The 19,520-nt window shown below is 48.9% G+C and overlaps 1 protein-coding gene across 4 annotated transcripts in view; it reads left to right on the top strand.

The window, feature by feature from the left end:
• frmd4a (FERM domain containing 4A) overlaps window positions 1-19,520 on the top strand; it is a 395,474-nt gene that overhangs the window by 46,120 nt on the left and 329,834 nt on the right. The window lies entirely within an intron of this gene.

Here is a 19,520-nt window from a genome sequence, read left to right as displayed (position 1 = left end):
TCCACTATCTTCTCCAATCTCTGAACATGACAGCAAGGAGACATAGAGACAGAATTGCCACCCCCCCCCCCCCCCCACACCCCACTGTCTCCCATTTTCATAACATTTATCCCCAACAAGAGAGAATCTAACTATCGCCGCTTGACGTTCAATGATATTATCGTCGCTGAATCCCCCACTATCAACATCCTGGGGGTTACCATTGACCAGAAATTGAACTGGACCCACCACATAAATACTGTGGCTACAAGAGCAGGTCAGAGGCTGGGAATCCTGTGGCGAGTAACTCACTTCTTGACTACCCAAAGCCTGTCCACCATCTGCAAGGCACAAGACTGGAATATGACAGAATACTCCCCACTTGCCTGGATGGGTGCAGCTCCAACAACACTAAAGCAGCTTGACACCATCCAGGACAAAGCAGCCGGCTTGATTGCTACCCCTTCCACAAACATTCAATCCCTCCACCACTGATGAACAGTGGCAGCAGTGTGTACCGTCTGTAAGATGCACTGCAGGAAGTCACTGAGGTTCCTTAGGCAGCACCTTCCAAGCCCATGACTGCTACCATCTAGAAGGACAAGAGCAGCCACCACCACCTGGAGGTTCCTCTCCAAGTCATTCATCATCCTGACTTGGAAATATATCGATCATAGAAATCCTACAGTACAGAAAGAGGCCATTCGGCCCATCGAGTCTGCACCGACCACAATCCCACCCAGGCCCTACCCCCATATCCCTACATATTTCCCACTAATCCCTCTAACCTACACATCTCAGGACACTAAGGGCAATTTTTTTAGCACGGCCAATCAACCTAACCCACACATCTTTGGACTTTCCTTCACTGTCACTGAGTCAAAATCTTGGAACTCCTTCCCTAAGAGTATTGTGGGATTACTTACACCTCAGCGGGTGCAGCGTCTCAAGAAGGCAGCTCACCATCACCTTCTCAATGGCAACTAAGGATGGGCAATAAATACTGGCCAGCCAGCGACGCCCACATCCCATGAATTAATAAATAAACAAAAAACAACTTATTCATATTAGACAAGTTGAATATTTTTATAAATTTGAAGACCTGAAGCGAACCTCATTTAGTCCACTTTTTTTCTAGTATAACAGGATTTTAAACTATGTTCTGATGCAGAAAACCTTCCCCAGGTTTAGAATCCCCCTTTCACCGTGTGAACGAAGCAAAACTGGGGGCATTATTCTCGATTGAGCAAGGGCCAGCACTGGACTGTTCAATGCTTTGTACCTCATTGTCTTGGCTGTATATCCTCTTTGCTATTGTGGTGGTCTCCATAGTCCTGCCCACGGCCAGGGACTTCCAAAGATTCAGATCTGATAAAATCCAGCTGCCTCCCACACTTAGCGTCCATCAGCAGGCAGCCAGGGTTGGTGACGCATGCCACAATAGACCCCACCCTGTCCAGTACCCTCGATGTATCAATATTAAATGAACTGTAGTATTGGGGAAATAACCAACGGTGCAATTATTGAATCTTAGAATCTTAGAAACCCTACAGCACAGAAAGAGGCCATTCGGCCCATTGAGTCTGCACCGACCACAATCCCACCCAGGCCTTACCCCCATATCCCTACATATTTACCCACTAATCCCTCTAACCTACTCATCCCAGGACACTAAGGGCAATTTTAGCACGACCAATCAACCTAACCCGCACATCTTTGGACTGTGGGAGGAAACCGGAGCACCCGGAGGAAACCCACGCAGACACGAGGAGAATGTGCAAACTCCACACAGACAGCGACCCGAGCCGGGAATCGAATCCAGGTCCCTGGAGCTGTGAAGCAGCAGTGCTAACCACTGTGCTACCGTGTTGTTTTGGGGGGTGGGGGGGGGTTTAGCCTTTTAAACTTCTTGAAAATTAATTATTTTGCTACAAATACAAAGGAAATGATCAAGAACCTGTTTCCATGCGATAGCTCTGGGAAGTTTGTTGTGTTTGAGCTCCAGGGAATAATTTAAGCTGTGGAACGCTGAGGCGGAACTCTGCTGTTTCCAAGCGTGTCTCTCTGATGCTGCGAGTGAGTTAAGATGATGAATTGTGAAAATGGCATGGCCAACGTATCACAGAGTTAGATTACGTGCATTTTCTACTCTGAAACATGGCCGGGATTTTCCGGCCACGCTCACTCCAATGCGGGAAAATCCCACCCGAGGTCAACGGACCTTTGCATCGTCCGTGTCCCACCCGCTACGATTCCCGTGGGGGGGGGGGCGGGATGGGAAAATTCCGCCCATCGTTTCCAATTCACTAACTAAATCCTTGCTGCATCTGCCGTTGAGGATACTGCGAAATAAAACTTTCATTTACATATAACCTTTCCTGACTCCAGGATGTCCTTCCAGCCAATGAACTTGAGTCGCTGTTGGAAAGCAGGAAACACAACAGGCAATATGTGCACAGTAAGATCCCACTAACAGCACAGTATTAATAAGCAGATCGCCTGTTTCTCTGATGTTGACTGAGGGACAAATATTGGCCAGGACATCAGGGATAAAAACCCCCTCCCCCCTGCTCTCCTTCAGAGAATCTCTCACTTCCATCTGAAGGGGCAGATGCATTTTGATTTGACAGTCTATCTGAAGGATTGCACCTCCCATCACTAGATTAGAGTTTAGCTTTTTTGTTGTGATCAAGTCTCTGGTGCGTGTCTTGAACTTACAACCTGCTGACTCATACATGTTTATGCAGAATTCTGACAGATGTGCTGAAATTCCGATTCCTTCCCTGTCGCTAGCCACACCGTTTCTGAGTCCTTCTCGTGAATCTCTCGGACATTTTTTTACCTTCCAGTTTGGTTTCAAACCAATATAATAATGTGCTGTGTGATGACAGTGGGTTACAGATTAGTTAGACTTCTGCCCATTGATTATTTTTTGTTCTTGTTTGTTCGAGATATTCATTAGAAATCCGCTCTCTCTGAGCTCGTTGGCATTCGCCTGAATGGGCGGCAGTGAAGTGCGAGTGCCTCAGTTCAGCTCAGCGGAGTTTCAGATCATTGGCTTCAGGAGCGTGACTGGTGTGAGGAAGGAGGAAGTAATACTGGCTGAGTGTAACAGGCTGACCTCTGCTCAGGTTACAGGCTGATGGGATGAAGAGGAAGCGTTCGGAACTCATTGGACAAGAACCGGCAGAGACTGAGAAAGACAGATTTATTTTCGTACATTGTCTCTAATGGAGATTCCAGCCACACTAACAGAATAATTACAGGGTGTATTTATAAGGAAAAGAAACTTTGCAAATTCCCTTTCAAGGAGCACAAATTGATATTTGAGTCCCAGTTGAATTGTACTGAATTCTGTGTTTGTCACAGTGAGAGTGGTGAGTGCCTGGAACGCGCTGCCAAAGGAGGTGGTGGAAGCAGGCACATTAGCAACAGTTAAGAGGCATCTGGATGGGTCCATGAATAGGGAGGGAATAGAGGGAGACGGACAGAGTAAGGACAGAAGGTTTTTTTCCCGTTTAATTAGAGCATCATTAGGTCACGGGCTTGGAGGGCCAAAGAGCCTGTTCCTGTGCTGTAATTTTCTTTGTTCTTTGTTTTATTTCTTAGACACATGCCATGTGTATTCCTGGGTAACAGATATTGAAGCTTGAAGTTATTTTGCCTTCAGCTTAAACTGCTGAAGAACTCTTGTCTCGCAGTGGGTAGTGTCCCTGCCTCTGACTCAGAAACTCTGGATTCTCGTCCCACTTGTTGACTGAAGGAGGCCAAAGCCATGTGTGAGCTGGATCTATGAGGATAGATTGGAGAGGTTGGGCCTGTTATCCTTAGAGAAAAAAAGGCTGAAAGGAGACTTGATAGAGGTATTCAAGGTCCTGATGGGTATGGACAGGGTAAATAGTGAGAAACTGGTCCCACTCAAGAGAGCATCAAAACCTGGAGAGCACAGATTCAAAATAATTGGCAATAAGATAACCTGTGTACCCCCCCCCAAGCCAGCGGCAACCTGCTATACTTGCAGCAGCAGTGAGTCCAGTTTTTCACCTCACAAATGCATGGGCTGGAATTCTCCAGCCGTTCATGCGCAGCTGCCAGAGAGGACGGGGAATTTGGCGCTCAGCCAAACCTGCAGCAGGACTGGAGAATCCGGCTGGTGTGAATGGCCAGAGAATTCCGCCCATGGTTTCCTTACTGGTGCCATATAACCGGGTGGAAGGGACTCGAGCAGACAATAAAGTTAAAGTTAATTTATTGGTCACAAGTAAGGCTTACATTAACACTGCAATGAAGTTACTGTGAAATTCCCCTAGTCGCCACAGTCCGGCACCTGTCCGGTTCAATGCACCCTAACCAGCACGTCTTTTAGAACGTGGGAGGAAACCAGAAAACATGCAGACTCCACACAGACAGTGACCCAAGCCAGGAATTGAACCCGGGTCCCTGGCGCTGTGAGGCAGCAGTGCTAACCACTGTGCCGCCGTGCCGTCAATACAGACTGTGTTGCAAAGAGAGAGTTTAAGACACGCCCAATCTTTCCCTCGGCTGCCAATAATATTTCAAAATGGCGACCTCTTGCGCCTGAATCTTCCATACTCGGCATTTCAATTTACCATGTTTTCAGAGGGATTTTGCAAAGCTTCAAAGGTCGAATTAAACCCTGCTATCGATAGAACACTAATCTCGTGCTCTTTAAGGAGCAAGTTACTGCAATTTTAAAGGTAACAGGCAATGAGGAAATATTGCTCAAGCCAACTTAATTTCCTATCTCCTGAGAGCTACAGATTCTTTTAGCCAATATTGAAGTGTTAAAGTAAATAACTCCTTTGATGGGGTGAGTGCCAATGACCTGCTTTGGGACTGAGTCAAGTTAATTTTCATAGACAGAGGTGAAGCTGGTTGTAAAGTGCACACTTCAGAATGAAAGGGTTCACTTGTTGATGGAGATTGAGGTTTGTGATTAGACATGTTTAATTGCTGCTAATCGCATTAGTTTCTGGTCTGATGTTGCTCAATGATAACCATTCATTTACTCCAGTAAACCCAGAGGGATAAAGTTGTTTATTTCCTTTTGTTGATGAGGATTTAAATGTATTTAAAGTTTAGATAAACATAGATACAATTCAGGGCAAGAGAGATAAACACATGAGGGAGAAAGGAATGGAAGGCTGTAGCAGTTGCCTTCGATGAATGTAGGGTAGGAGACCAGGCAGATCCTGTGGCGCAGTGGGTAGCGTCCCTGCCTCTGAACCAGAAGCTCTGGGATCAAGTCCCACCCCAGGCCCTGATGGCCAAGGGACGTGCGTTGATTATGCAGTCAAAGAGGTTGCGTATCAACCTGGAAATGCTTCCAAACACGCCAATGGCTGCTAGTGAGAGTAGGAGAGATTCCTGGTCAGCCATGTGATGGAAATTGGAGTCTCCACCATCGCTAACCTGAGCTCCAGGCTACAACATGCGTGTAAAAGTGCATGTTGCCACAGCAACCCGACCCCTCGGGGAGCCAGTTGGCTGGGCAGTTGTTGAAGATCAGATTGGCCATGAGCCCCCCGTGGGGGCGGGGGGAACCACAGAGGTCTGCTCATGCGCAATAGCTCCCTCTGCTGCCTGATCAGACTGGCTAGTGAATTTAGGCCCACCCCCTGTCTCTAGTAGTTAGAAACAGTCTAGCCCATTTTTTCAAGCACTCTGTGCATAAGGCTGGGAATAAAAACGAGTCTAAAAACCAGATCTGCAACTCTCCCATTTTCACGCTAGCTGGACACTTAGGGCAGGACCTTACAACCTCGCTCACCCTGAAACGGTAAAATCCCGCCCGAGGTCAACGGACCTTCCCATTGTCCACCTCTCCGACCCTGGAACAAAATAGGGGCTTCTCAAGCCTGCCCTTGCTGACAGCGAGACGGGTGGAGCAATTTAAGGACAGTGGGAAGGTTTATGATGCAACCAAACAGAAGGGTGGCACCTGCATCCTTGGCTGCACACCATCAGAGGTGGACGTTGCTGAGGCAGGTCGGACTGGGAGAGGGCACGTCAATATGCCGGCTCCCGAGGGAGGGCTGAGCAAGCTGGCTGCTCTGGATGGCCCACTGAGGGTAACGTGCCCTGCCTTCAGCCCCCTCTTTGGGGCATGGATCCTCCACCTTGTGTCTATGTGAGGGCTCCCTGGATAGCCACAAGGAGGCCAGTGCCCTGACGCTGGCAGTCTCCCCATGTGGTGGGGGGTGGGGGGGTGCAGGCGGTGGGGGAGGACACGGGCTCAATCATCGTGAAGCTTACTCAACACGGCTTCCACTACTTTCCCGATCTCTCCGTCTCCCAGCCCGGGGCCAGGAAAATCCCACCTGCTGCTTTTCCCCCAGGATTATGAAATGGATTATCTTGCAAATATTTAGCTGAAAAGAAAACACAAGTAATTTACTGGATGAATAAACGGCGATGCTAAAAATAGAACTCACCTCAGCTCTTCACTGGACGTTTGACAGATGCTGCTGCTGAGAATTTAAGACGCTTTCCTTTTTTTCATTATGATCAGGTAACAGCAAACTCCTTGACAACCAGCTGCTAGCTCAATTTAATCTATTTTTCAGAAATAATTCAGATAAATGGCTTGTTTACCTTTCGGTGTTTGACTTTCCCTGCTACCATCGTGCTGCATCACTGCACCTTCCTCAAAACTCCTGATTCACACAGAGGCAGCATTCCTCCACAACCTTCACATGGGGGAGGCAGAGTGGAATTATCCCTGGACTGCTAACCCATCGACCTCGGGTAATGTTCTGGGGACCCGGGTCCGCGTCCCGTCACGGCAGATGGTGAAATTTGAAATCAATGTAAAAGAATCTGGAATTAAAAGTCTACTGATGACTGTGTAACCATGAAACCATTGTCGATTGTCAGAGAAACCCATCTGGTTCACTGACATCCGTTAGGGAAGGAAATCTGCTGCCCTTACCCGGTCTGGCCTACATGTGACTCCAGAGCCACAGCAATGTGGTTGACTCCCAACTGCCCTCAGGGTTGGACAATAAATGCTGGCCCTTTCGGTTCTCGAAGGTGTATTTTTACAAGATGTGGTTGTCGCTGGCTAGGTCAGCATTTATTGCCCATCCCTAATTGTCCTTGAGGTGGTGGTGGTGAGCTGCCTTCTTGAACTGCCGCAGTCCATGTGGTGTAGGTACACCCACAGTGCTGTTGGAGAGGGAATTCTGGGATTTTGAGCCAGCGATGGTGAAGGAACGGTGATATATTTCCAAGTCGGGACGATGAGTGGCTTGAAGGGGAACTTCCAGGTGGTGGTGTTCCCAGATATCTGCTGTCCTTGTCTTTCTGGAGGTTGTGGGTTTGGAAAGTACTACCTGAGGAATGATCCCATGGCAATATTTTTTTTAAGCTTATTTATTAGTGTCAGAAGTAGGCTTATATTAACACTGCAATGAAGTCACTGTGAAAATCCCCTCGTCGCCACACTCCGGTGCCTGTTCGGGTACACTGAGGGAGAATTTAGCATGGCCAATGCACCTAACCAGCACGTCTTTTGGACTGTGGGAGGAAACCAGGGCACCCGGAGGAAACCCACGCAGACACGAGGAGAATGTGCAGACTCCACACAGACAGTGATCCGAGCCGGGAATTGAACCCGGGTCCCTGGCGCTGTGAGGCAGCAGTGCTAACCACTGTGCTACCGTGCCACCCTTTTGAAGAAGAGCAGGGATGTTTTTCCCAGTGTCCTGGCCAATAGTTTTCTCTCAATCACAAAACAGTCGATCTCACATTGCCATTTGTGGGAGCTTGCTGTGCACAAATTGGCTGCTGCATTTCCCCTATCACAGCGGCAACTACAGTTCAGAAAGCAATTCATTGGCAGTGAACCAGATCGATACATCCTAAGACCCTATAGGGTGGCACGGTGGCACAGATGTCAGCACTGCTGCCTCACAGCAGCCAGGGACCTGGGTTCAATTCGCAGCTTAGGTCACTGTCTGTGCGGAGTTTGCACATTCTACCCGTTTCTGCGTGGGTTTCCTCCGGGTGCTCCGGTTTCCTCCCACAGTCCAAAGATGTGCGGGTTAGGTGGATTGGCCATGCTAAATTGCTCCTTAGTGTCAGGGGGACTAGTGAGGGTAAATGCATGGGGTTATGGGGATAGGGCCGAGGTGGGATTGTGGTCGGTGCAGACTCGATGGGCTGAAAGGCCTCCTTCTGCACTGTAGGATTCTGTGATCTATGATAAGATTGAGGAAGGTGCTATATAAATGCAGGTGTTTCTTTCTCAGCATGACTGCAGTTTCTAGGAGCCAGCGGGATAGGCTGTGTTCTGTAACGTTCTGTGATTCGACTGTGTAATGGAGTCATTTCTCAGTGGACTTGGTTTGTTTTGGTAGAAATCCATAGAAATTGATGCCTTGTCAAGACACTGCTGTGTTTTACTGTAAGTGCAATGCACCATAAAGGAATCAAGATGCTAAACTGTACCAAGTGACTGATTTTATCGTGTCGCGCTGTGGCTGTCTATCAGAATGAAAAAGCAAAGGTAAACTTCACATTCTTCCGCTGAATGATGGACTTTGCAGCTCAGAGTTTGAGAGGAACGTTTGCCATTTTCTGAGGAAGTGAATGAAGGAATTCTGGTATTTTTATGGAAAGTTCTCAGTCCATTTCTTTTTAAAGTAACCTCAGTGAAGCCCTGTTCATATTTTCCCTCATTCCCATCAAGGGCAATGGTGCTGCCCACAGCACTGAGGCGGCTTCTGAAGCACTGCCAAAGAGAAGCCAGTCGAAATAAGAATTTAATTCTTCGTTGCAAAGTAACAAACACACCCTGTTCCTGCAAATCCCCAAAGTAGACAAACCTCAGCTCTGCAAATCCTGGCCGCCAGGTTTGGGATTGTTTTCCTCGCTGTCCGCAGCTGGACAAATTGGATTTTCGCTTCCCCCCCCGGGGGCTGCATTAATCCTCCTGGATGGGTTTTGACATCGATGGCTGCGGCGGCAATATTTCTGTCGATGTGACTGAAGGTTGGGGATTTCCAGCAGGGATGGAACTGTAAAGGCCTGCGTTCCTCAGAGGTGCCACAACGCTGTTCTCTCAAAACCTTCTTTGCTGCAAAGCAGATTGAAAAATTATTCGATCTGCCGGGAAGGTTCAACACATTTATTCTCACAATGTTCTTGTGTCCCATTGGGCGATTGACTAATCACATTGGAATGGACCAATAGCAAAGATCCAAACAATCTCCCTAATAATAAGGACCAGGAGAATCTCCACGTTCACCACAGGATGTCCTGTTTGTTTGATCGTATCAATGCACATCGGTAAAAACATTGCTTATTGCAACGATTCGATGCTGAACAGCCAGGATAAGTGGTAGATGTTCTTGTGTTTACAATTTAAAGTTCCTTCATTCAAATAATCTCAATTCATTTTCAGCAGTGTTCCCACTTTGCTGCCTCTCGTTATTACAGGAAGGTTCAACATTCTGGGAGAAAAATCTGACTATTGGCCGGAATTTTCCAGTCCTTCACACCAGCGGGGACATCCGTTCCTGTTGTACTGGACTGTGGGACGATGCACTGACCCCGCGCAGTGCGGGACGATACACTGACCCTGCGCAGTGCGGGGTGGGGAGGTTTAACACAGATATCAGAAGGACATATTTTACACAGAGGGTCGTGGGTGCCTGGAATGTGTTGCCGGGCAAGGTGGTGGAGGCGGACACACTGGGAACGTTTAAGACTTATCTAGACAGCTATATGAACGGAGTGGGAATGGAGGGATACAAAAGAGTGGTCTAGTTTGGACCAGGGAGCGGCGCGGGCTAATTGTTCTTTGTTTCTCGTTTCAAGGCTTCATTCTATGATCATCTGGCTGGTGCCAGCACAGAGCGAGACTGCGGATAGTTGGGAACCTGTCTCGGGGGCAGGGAATTCAGATGGTGTTCGTAAAGCAGAAGTGGAAATGAATAGGGTTGGGAAGCATTTTCTGATCAGGGCCAGTGTGATCTCCTGGACTCGTTTCGATCGCCTCAGGGGGTCGGAGAGGAATTTCCCAGATTTTTTTTTCCCCATATTGGCCCTGGGGTTTTCACTCTGGGTTTTCGCCTCTCCCTGGAGATCACATGGTCTGGAATGGGGGGGTGGGGGTGAGTTAATAGGTTGTGATGAACAAAGCATCGTAGCTGTGAGGGACAGCTCGGTGGATAGGATATTAGGATGTAGATAGGCTGGAAAATTGGGCGGGGATCCTGGATTCAGGATTCAATCCTGGACCGGGGAGCGGCGCGGGCTTGGAGGGCCGAAGGGCCTGTTCCTGTGCTGTATTGTTCTTTGTTCTTTGATGCACTGACCCTGCGCAGTGCGGGACGATGCACTGACCCTGCGCAGTGCGGGACGATGCACTGACCCTGCGCAGTGCGGGACGATGCACTGACCCTGCGCAGTGCGGGACGATGCACTGACCCTGCGCAGTGCGGGGCGATGCACTGACCCTGCGCAGTGCGGGACGATGCACTGACCCTGCGCAGTGCGGGACGATGCACTGACCCTGCGCAGTGCGGGACGATGCACTGATCCTGCGCAGTGTGGGACGATGCACTGACCCTGCGCAGTGTGGGACGATGCACTGACCCTGCGCAGTGCGGGACGATGCACTGACCCTGCGCAGTGCGGGACGATGCACTGACCCTGCGCAGTGCGGGACGATGCACTGACCCTGCGCAGTGCGGGACGATGCACTGACCCTGCGCAGTGCGGGACGATGCACTGACCCTGCGCAGTGCGGGACGATGCACTGGCTTCGTGCAGTTTGGGATGATGATTTTTAAAATATTTTATCCATTCGTGGACCATGGGCACTGCTGGTTGGCCAGCAATTATTGCCCATCCCTCATTGCCTGAGGACATTTGAGAGTCAGTGTGTCTGGAGTCACATGGAGGCCAGACCGGGTAAGGATGGCAGATTTCCTTCCCTCAAGGATATCAATAAAGCAGGTGGGTTTTTCCAACAATTGACAATGGTTTCACGGCCATCAGTAGATTCTTAATTCCAGATATTTTTGATTCAAATTCCACCATCTGCCGTGGCGGGATTTGACACTGGGTCTCCAGAATGTTGTGATTGGTGCAGACTCGATGGGCCAAATGGGCTCTTTCTGCACTGTAGGAATTCTATGATTCACTGAGTTTCTGGATTAATCTTCCAGCAATAATACCACTCGGCCACCACCTCCCCTGCAGGACGATGGACTGCGCCCGCAGTGTAGTCACACAGTGTAGTCACACACGGTGTAGTCACACAGTGTAGTCACACACGGTGTAGTCACACACGGTGTAGTCACACACGGTGTAGTCACACGGTGTAGTCACACACGGTGTAGTCACGTGGTGTAGTCACACACAGTGTAGTCACATGGTGTAGTCACACGGTGTAGTCACACACGGTGTAGTCACGTGGTGTAGTCACACACAGTGTAGTCACATGGTGTAGTCACACAGTGTAGTCACACACGGTGTAGTCACGTGGTGTAGTCACACACAGTGTAGTCACATGGTGTAGTCACACGGTGTAGTCACACACGGTGTAGTCACGCGGTGTAGTTACACACGGTGTAGTCACATGGTGTAGTCACGCAGTGTAGTCACACACGGTGTAGTCACACACGGTGTAGTCACACACGGTGTAGTCACGTGGTGTAGTCACACACAGTGTAGTCACACGGTGTAGTCATGCGGTGTAGTCACACACGGTGTAGTCACACACGGTGTAGTCACGGTGTAGTCACGCGGTGTAGTCACGCGGTGCAGTCACACACGGTGTAGTCACACACGGTGTAGTCACGCGGTGTAGTCACACACGGTGTAGTCACACGCGGTGCAGTCACACACGGTGTAGTCACACGCGGTGCAGTCACACACGGTGTAGTCACACACGGTGTAGTCACACGCGGTGCAGTCACACACGGTGTAGTCACACACGGTGTAGTCACGCGGTGTAGTCACTCACGGTGTAGTCACGCGGTGTAGTCACACACGGTGTAGTCACGCGGTGTAGTCACACACGGTGTAGTCACACACGGTGTAGTCACACACGGTGTAGTCACGCGGTGTAGTCACTCACGGTGTAGTCACGCGGTGTAGTCACTCACGGTGTAGTCACGCGGTGTAGTCACTCACGGTGTAGTCACGCGGTGTAGTCACACACGGTGTAGTCACGCGGTGTAGTCACGCGGTGCAGTCACACACGGTGTAGTCACACACGGTGTAGTCACACACGGTGTAGTCACGCGGTGTAGTCACGCGGTGTAGTCACTCACGGTGTAGTCACGCGGTGTAGTCACTCACGGTGTAGTCACGCGGTGTAGTCACGCGGTGTAGTCACACACGGTGTAGTCACGCGGTGTAGTCACTCACGGTGTAGTCACGCGGTGTAGTCACGCGGTGTAGTCACTCACGGTGTAGTCACTCACGGTGTAGTCACACGGTGTAGTCACACGGTGTAGTCACACGGTGTAGTCACACGGTGTAGTCACACACGGTGTAGTCACGCGGTGTAGTCACGCGGTGTAGTCACACACGGTGTAGTCACTCACGGTGTAGTCACGCGGTGTAGTCACGCGGTGTAGTCACTCACGGTGTAGTCACACACGGTGTAGTCACGCGGTGTAGTCACACACGGTGTAGTCACACACGGTGTAGTCACGCGGTGTAGTCACTCACGGTGTAGTCACACACGGTGTAGTCACGCGGTGTAGTCACACGGTGTAGTCACTCACGGTGTAGTCACACACGGTGTAGTCACGTGGTGTAGTCACACGGTGTAGTCACGCGGTGTAGTCACACATGGTGTAGTCACGCGGTGTAGTCACGTGGTGTAGTCACTCACGGTGTAGTCACACACGGTGTAGTCACGTGGTGTAGTCACTCACGGTGTAGTCACTCACGGTGTAGTCACGCGGTGTAGTCACACGGTGTAGTCACGCGGTGTAGTCACACACGGTGTAGTCACGTGGTGTAGTCACACACGGTGTAGTCACGCGGTGTAGTCACGTGGTGTAGTCACTCACGGTGTAGTCACACACGGTGTAGTCACGCGGTGTAGTCACACACGGTGTAGTCACGCGGTGTAGTCACGTGGTGTAGTCACTCACGGTGTAGTCACGCGGTGTAGTCACACACGGTGTAGTCACTCACGGTGTAGTCACGCGGTGTAGTCACGCGGTGTTTTGCCTGTAGAGTCTGATTCCTGGGTGGAAATTCCTTCCGCTGCTGACACAGCGCATTACCCCCAGGGTGACTGATGTCTTTTCCTTCCGGTCGGATCTCTTTCTTTCCACTTTCTGGTCGTCTCTTTTGTCCTCTATTGTTTTCCACCCCCTGCCTGACTGCTTTGCTGCAGTCTGTCCAATCAGCAGCAAGAATTTACCCTGGATTAACTCTGACCCCAGTCAATCTGACGTCCTCTTGTTGACATCTTCGCTTCGCAGACATGAGCGACCTGTTGGTCTTGGGAATTCTTGGGAGAACAGAGATGAGCGCTTTTAGCACAAGTGAGCACAGCAAAAAGTCAGTGCCTCCGTCCATCGCTCCAACACTGACTTCATGCACGGTATTTGCAGTTAGCTTTGCAAATCCAGACATGGCATAATGTCACACATGCGATGACATCAGCCGTGACTGTAATTGTGTCAGTTTTTTACTTACTGAACACTCATCCCGTGCAGTAACAGGAGACACCCATCATTTACTGTCCCGTTTCTGCTCCATGTTCTGTTCTGTCAGTGAGTTTCTGTCTGCACTGCCAGCATGTTGATGGGCCGAAGGGCCTGTTCCTGTGCTGTACTGTCCTTTGTTCATGTTGTGATCCATGTTGTTCGCACGCTCTTTGTGTTATGATGCATGTGCAATGTTAGAGCCTTGTCAGTGGCTAGGTGGATTCTTTAAGCCCACCCTCAGGTTGAGTGAGTGGACACCCATGGACAATGTGGGTCATTGTGTGGACTGTTCCACAGCCGCAGCCTGGATGGTCTTGGTGACATCGCTGATGTTGGTGCCTGCACAGAGGCCTAGGCCAGGAAGGAAACAGTTTAAAAAGACCCACTGTTGCCCTGGGAGATCAAAGCCAGGTGTTTGGGGCAGTGGGGCCTCGGGTGAGAGGGTGGATTCTGCCGCCAATCCTGCTGCCATAGTCCTCAGCTCTTACTCCTCGGTGTGGTGGCTTTAATCATACGGGGTGGCGTGAGAGAAGGCGTGCGGCTGGTGGGTTGTGGAGGTCACTCAATAAGGTCAGGCTTTGGTTGGGAGTTGACCTTCTCCAGTAGGTTACCTGTTGCACTTTCCTCCTGATGTAGGGGGTGAGGGAACAATGTTGCTCCGGACTGGGAGGTGAGGGGTTGGGGGGAGGGGGGGGGGGGGGGGGGCGTTGCGGATAAATTGGTGGAAGAGTACCTGTGATGATGAACATTGTTGAGATGAGTTGCACACTAATAGAATCATAGAATCCCTACAGTACAGAAGGAGGCCATTCAGCCCATCGAGTCTGCACCGACCTCAATCTCACCCTGGCCTTATTCCCGTAACTCCACACATTTACCCTAGCTAATCCCCCTGACACTAAGGGTCAATTTAGCATGGCCAATGCACCGAACCTGCACATCTTTGGACTGTGGGAGGAAACCGGAACACCTGGAGGAAACCCAGGCAGACACGGGGAGAACGTGCAGACTCCACACAGATAGTGACCCGAGGCTGGAATCAAATCCGGGTCCCTGGCGCTGTGAGGCAGCAGTGCTAACCACTGTGCTGTCGTGCCGCCCCTTTTTCCAAACTGCATGTTACTTCTTGGGATCCCTTTAAATGTCTCTTTTATTAGAATCATAGAATTCCTACAGTGCAGAAGGATTGGTACCGTACTGCGGTACAGCACTCGGCAGTTGACTGTGTGCTGGCAAGAGCAGAGATGTTTAGAGCCGTGGCCTGTGATCCCCCTGAGGTACCAACCAGGAGGTGGTTGTGGGTGTTAATTTTGTTTGGGGTCTTGACGAGGTGCTGTGGGTCTGTGAGGGCTCTGTCAGAGGTGACGCCAAGATAAACAGGGCAGAGGTTTTGCTTCAGTACTCAACTTGGCCACCGACACCTCTTCCAATGGCAAATAACCACTGGCCAGACGGCCAGAGGATGAGGTCGGGAGTTCCTGAGGCAGCGAAGGCAGTATTATCGCCTCCACCCTGACTGCGCTCAGCCCCGAGAGGGCACCAGCAGAGGAAGTTAAACTCCTCTTTTATGGATGAACAGGATGCTTCATTGGGTGAAAGATGTTTAATGTAACTGCATTTATTCACTCGACCAGTTTCGATATGCCTGAAAAGATTTAATTTATTTTAAAATAAGCAATCAGAGCTTTAGCCTGATAACATCCAGATTCACTTTGGAGCAGCGTTTTGCTGTAAACATTGATGTTCAGAATGTTCTGTAACATTCTGCTGAGTGCCACCGTCGCACGGCCGTGTTGTAGAAATCATGGCAATCATTGGAAATTTACAGCACAGAACGAGGCCATTTGGCCCAGTGTGTCCCTGCTGGTCGATGAAGAGCCACCCAGTCTAACCCCATCATCTTGCAATGGAAATCAAATAGGAAGCATTGCTATCCCTTTATAGCGGCTTTGTGTGTGCATGCATGTATGTGTGTGTGTGCATGCATGTGTGCATACATGCATCTGTGAGTGTATGTGTGTGTGTGTGCGTGTGTGAATCTGACTATGTGCATGCATGTGTGTGTGTGTGCGTATGTGCGTGCATGTGTGTGCATAAATTTGAGTGTGCATGCATGCATACATGTCTGCATCAGTGTGCATGTGTGTGTGCACTTGAGTTTGAGTATGTGCATCAATGCATGCATGTGTGTGTGGTGTGTTTGTGTGTGCATGCATGTGAATATGTTGTGCGTGTGTGCATGTGTGTGTGTGCATGTGTGTGGATATGTGTGTGGTGTGTTTGCATGCATGTAAATATGTCTGTGCATGTGTGCATGTGTGTGTGGTGTGTTTGTGTGTGCATGCGTGTGAATATGTCTGCGTGTGTGCATGTGTGTGCGGTGTGTTTGTGCATGCGTGTGAATATGTCTGTGCGTGTGTGTATGTGTGTGGTGTGTTTGTGTGTGCATGCGTGTGAATGTCTGTGCGTGTGTGCATGTGTGTTTGTGTGTGCATGCGTGTGAATATGTCTGCGTGTGTGCATGTGTGTGCGGTGTGTTTGTGCATGCGTGTGAATATGTCTGTGCGTGTGTGTATGTGTGTGGTGTGTTTGTGTGTGCATGCGTGTGAATGTCTGTGCGTGTGTGCATGTGTGTTTGTGTGTGCATGCGTGTGAATATGTCTGCGTGTGTGCATGTGTGTGTGGTGTGTTTGTGTGTGCATGCGTGTGAATATGTCTGTGCGTGTGTGCATGTGTGTGTGGTGTGTTTGTGTGTGCATGCGTGCGGGTATTTGTATGTCATCCCCAATTTACTGCGTTTAGACTGCACATTGCAATGGCAAGCAGCCATTAAACTGATATTATCATCGGACTGAAAACTTACTGATAGCAAATAAAGCCAAACGATAGCATGAGCTTCAGTTATCATTTGTGGGGTGAGAATTCGAGTTCTGCCGCTGGCAGATTGAGTCTTTGCTTTGTTGTTGGGCAGTGTATTTGGAAAGAGTTGGGAAGTTCACATCAGACAAACCTCATGATGATTGCAAGATCCGTCAGTGCGATAACATGTCAACATTCCTCTTCTAAAGCTGCCCAGATCACCGGAAACTATAAACATCTGGGAGCCATGTAATTGAGAAAGATATATTCCGTTAATGAAACGGTTTTATAGGAGCAGACCCTTCAATGTGAAACGAACTTGCACTTATTCATAAACCAATCATGCTGTGATGTAAATATCAATTCAGGATTGCCGTCTACTCACAGAATAATAGACAGCTTTTCCGGATGTTATCCCTAAGGACACTTTAAGATGAAGGCAGTGGCCCTTTGCACTCAGAACACACAAAGCTTTATCCAAATAAGGCAAACCATGTTTCTGATTCCCAGGCACTGGGTCTGACTGTAGGAATGTTTTTCAGTTTAATTACAGCCATGTTTCTTTCGTGTTATGTTTGTTATTACTTATTAACTTGAAAGATATAATAGCTTCATTCATGGGTGGAGGGGAGGGGTGGGTGTTACGCTGTGCTCAAGTTCTAAGAGTATGTCTTACTTGAAAGAAAAAACATGTTTTACCTTGGTGAGGAGTTGCTGCAAACAAATAAACTTGCTAAGAAAACTGTGCATCTTTCCCACTGAGCAAGTTTTCAGTGTGACATCACCTATTGCAGCTATGGAGGGGTTGTTAGCTCTGAATGTGGCGTCTTCCACTATCCAGGAATCGTTATCTCATTCAGAACAGTCACTTATACTTATCTCCAGGGAGGGCAGAGAACGAGTTAGAATCGTTGAATCTTAGAATCCCTACAGTGCAGAAGGAGACCATTCGGCCCATCGAGCCTGCACCGACAACAATCCCAGCCTATCCCCGTAACCCCTCATATTTACCCTGTTAGTCCCCCTGACACTAAGGGGCAATTTAGCATGGCCAAGCTCCTAACCAGGACGTCTTTCAGACTGTGGGAGGAAATTTGAGCACCCGGAGGAAACCCACGCAGACACGGGGAGAACTCCACACAGACAGTGACCCGAGGCCGGAATTGAACACCGGTCCCTGACGCTGTGAGGCAGCAGTGCTAACCACTGTGCCACCGTGCCGCCCACAGTTCTACAGACTTACTGAGCCACAGCCTCAGATGGATATGACTTTACATTCAGATATTACCATGTTTTATAAAGTGACAGTTTATTAGTATCCTGGTCACTTCTGGATGTGTTTGCTGGTCAGAATGTATAATTAGTTTATTCAATGTAATCAGAATGGATTTTGAAACAGCATCTCTCCATCTCTTGCTGGTCTTTACGAAATGTTTAAATTGCAAACATCTCTAGTGTGACACAGCTCTGAAAAGACAACACACTAAACATCTCATAACTCGAATTAAAGTCAGAGTTCCAGAAATTCCAATTACTTAATTTTATTCCGCAAATATTTAATATAATGGTCTTAACTTTGTGGGCTTTATTCCATAAAACACTTCTTATTCTTCCAGCCAGATTACATCTGAAGGAATTATTTTGGACTGAAGTAAGGTTTCATGACCCAAACCTTTGTTGCACTACTCTTGGAATCCACCCTGTTCACTTCCCATGCATTGTGCTCTCTCAGCCCCACACCCACCAACCCCACCCTGTGTTTGAGAATGATATCCTTACTGCGGAACAGTCTGCTGCCTGTGCTATTTTCTTCTTCAAATATACAAGCTGACTTAGTTCACCAGCATACTCTGTTTCAAACGAGATGTGTAAATTGTTTGCGACAACTCAAAACTTGCTCGAGGTTTGAACTGCCCCTGAATCCCTATTAAATGTGGCGACACATTCGGGTCTTGAATAGATGGTAAACTCCGCGAAAGATTTCCTGTGTTTTTCGCTGGTTGCCATTTTCATCCAACGTGGCGACAAATACCTTCCAACCACCCTGTCCACATGATTGAAGTTTAAGCATTTATGTTAATTTATGGATGGATGTGTATATTGGATATTGGGAATACAAAGAACAGTACAGCACAGGAACAGGCCCTTCGGCCCTCCAAGCCCTGCGCCAATCATGATGCCTGCCTAAACTAAACCCGGATGCACTTACAGAGTCCGTATCCTTCCATTCCCATCCTATTCATGTATTTGTCTAGTTGCCCCTTAAATACCGCTTTCGTACCTGCTCCCACCGCCTCCCCAGGCAATGCGTTCCAGACATTCACCACCCTCTGTGTAAAAAAACAACTTACCTCGCACATCTCCTCTAAACTTTTCCCCACACACCTTAAACCGATGTCCCCTATTACTTGACTTTTCTCCTCTAGGAAATAGCATCTGACTATCCACTCTATCCATGCCACTCATAATCTTGTAAACCTCTATCAGGTCACCCCCTCAACCTCCATCATTCCAGTGGGAACAAACCGAGTTTATCCAACCTCTCCTCATAGCTAATTCCTTCCAGACCTGGCAACATCCTGGTAAACCTCTTCTGGACCCTCTCTAAAGTACTGAACTGAAAAACTGATTTCTGCTTAAATTATCGAGCTATTGTCATGAGAGAGAATGATGGATACTTTGGTCAGATGTAAGTCTTCTTTGCTGCCATTCACCATTTCTTCAGTCATTTCCCACCTTTGGCACATTTGTCCGTTTCTAAGATTGAGGTCGGGCAAACGGACAGCTGCTTGACTTGACTCCAAACCAACAGATACGCTGGGATAACTAAGCGTTCCTTTGCTTTCGCTTTCCCCAGTTTCTTAGTGAGAGGTCGGCAGGGGTCCATAGGCTTGGTTGGCTGGATGTTGGTGCCGAATGACACCAGCGGTGTAGGATTGGTTCCCCATGCTGGCTGTGGTAGTTTATGGAGAACTG

This window comes from Mustelus asterias, chromosome 19 (genome assembly GCF_964213995.1).
Source record: "Mustelus asterias chromosome 19, sMusAst1.hap1.1, whole genome shotgun sequence".
Lineage (NCBI taxonomy): Eukaryota > Metazoa > Chordata > Chondrichthyes > Carcharhiniformes > Triakidae > Mustelus > Mustelus asterias.
Note: the sequence above shows the minus strand (reverse complement) of the source record. Positions and strands in the feature narration are given on the sequence as shown.